General features: G+C 36.7%; 1 long non-coding RNA gene across 1 annotated transcript; it reads right to left on the bottom strand.

The window, feature by feature from the left end:
• Positions 1-310: 310 nt before the first annotated feature.
• On the bottom strand, positions 311-2,131 carry LOC119866736. Its single transcript, XR_005381182.1, has 3 exons — positions 2,001-2,131; positions 1,649-1,680; positions 311-1,489 (listed from the first exon to the last, which is right to left on the bottom strand). It is a non-coding gene; the product is annotated as an uncharacterized LOC119866736 (long non-coding RNA).

Below are 2,131 nucleotides of genomic sequence, written 5' to 3'. Positions count from 1 at the left end.
CTATTATTATTATTATTATTATTATTATTATTATTATTATTATTCCTACCACTATTTCAAATAATTCAAAGATTTCTCATAACATTGAGGATATACATCTCCATGCACAACCACTCTGAGCATGCTTCTCCCTACATTCATCCCAAAAAGCTCTCTGATCTTAGACCCAATGCGTAGTCCACACAAGCCTTAGCATAAAGTCACAATCTTTAATTATCAAGCCAAAACTTATTTTTACTGTCATAACCCAGGCCAGTTTTTACAGACTCCTAAGTCACATATTAACAGACTAAATTTTCAACGTGGTTGTTACTCTTTTTTTGGAAAACGATAGAAATTAAAGGACATCAGTTTTTTTTTTTAAGGAAGTGTATTAAATTTTGGGAAAGCTGGTAAGGGAGAGAAAAAAGACAATACACTAAAATAATTGAAAATAATGCCATGCAAGGAGCGGTAATTGATGAATCTTATTACTCACACAATGATGAACTTATCACTACTTTGCTAAATAAAATCTTCATAATAAACTCTGCAATCGTTCTGTGAAAAATCTTAATAAATTCTTCTTGATAAACATCCTATATCTAGAAGTTCTGCATTTCCACAACTGGAGCCCACACTCCTGCCCATGCCCTAAAAAATGAGAAATACTCTTCCTCTTACAGTAAAGTTGATATTCGTTTCCACATATCTTTCAGGAACACACACCTTATAGGATATATCATGACATGATAGATCCAACATTGTACTATCTTTCATAACCTTAAAAAAAAAATCTCACTTCCAAGAGATAAGTCAAGAAAAGTAATAAGACAGGCAAAACGTCTTCAGGACTCCTTGCTATTCTAGAACATCAGCTCACATGCTATGCAGGTGTTAACTGAGCCATTTGCTAGAGAAACATTTGGTTTCCAAAACAAGATCTGGTTGACTGTGTCCATTCTATTTCCACTGGTATTTTGAATGATCGGATGTCCTGTTTGGTGGTAAGGGCTGAAACACTTCACCTCTTGCTGTCCATTCTAGTCGTACGTTCCTATGAATCTGGATTTACTTCCTTGTGTGGTAGAAGAACCATCGTTGTCCCTACACAAGTTCTTTTAGAGCAACCCCTGACCTTTATAAAATACCAGTTGACCATCTTCGATTGTCCCCTTTATAGGTCATGGTTCATTAATAACTGTGACTCCTTGTCTCACGTGGCCAGACTAGAGGAAAACCATAGCAAATCCTCACTCCAAGCCTATGAGGTAGGTTGATACTGAAATTAAAGATTGATGCAAGACTCTCTTCTGGTTCTCTTGTTAAACTCTTTATCTTCTCACCTTGCCAAAGAAGGCTGAGGATGCTTGGGGAGACACCACGGCTTTGCTGCTAGTACTACGGATTCCTGGGACAGCAGGGTCTCAACAGGGTTCTGGCAGTAAGGAAGTAGCCTCTCTCTCTGTATTTCTAGCACCACAGCTCTTCTCCCTGGCAGTATGGTCCACTGTGGGTGTAAAAGGGAGAGTCTAAAGCCCCAGTATATCTGGCAGAAACACCCAGGATTGTACCTTTGTTGGCAAAGAAAGGAATTACTCTCAAACATACCTTTTCTGAGTAGTAGAGACCAGAAATCACATATAATTGGTATAGTTTTGCTACTTACACTCTTAAAATGCCACTATCCACTCCAATTTCCTAGAGGAAAACACATCCAAATGTAAGAACATTTTTCTCTTTTACAAAATAAATAAATGAACATAATTCACCCTTATATTTCTATCTCCCTCATAAGACTGTGGCCCCCCTCAGATCAAAAACAATGTCTTATTCAGTGAGTACCAGTGCCCACCACAATGCCTGGCACATAGTAGAGACCTGGTAAAAGATGATTGAATAAGTAAATAATCTATGTGGGCAAACAACCGTCACTTACTTTTTTTTTTTTTTTACTAATGTACCAGTGATTAAACCTATTTATAAATAGATGAATTTGTTCAAAAATATTAAACACGCACCTATCATGTTTCTGGCACTGAGTTTAGTTCTGGGAATAAAAACAAAAACAGATACATTAAAAGAAAATAAGTCCCGGAGATCACATGCACAATATAGTGAATTCACCAAACAATATTGCTCCATAATTATA

Source organism: Canis lupus, chromosome 29, assembly GCF_011100685.1.
Source record: "Canis lupus familiaris isolate Mischka breed German Shepherd chromosome 29, alternate assembly UU_Cfam_GSD_1.0, whole genome shotgun sequence".
NCBI lineage: Eukaryota > Metazoa > Chordata > Mammalia > Carnivora > Canidae > Canis > Canis lupus.
Note: the sequence above shows the minus strand (reverse complement) of the source record. Positions and strands in the feature narration are given on the sequence as shown.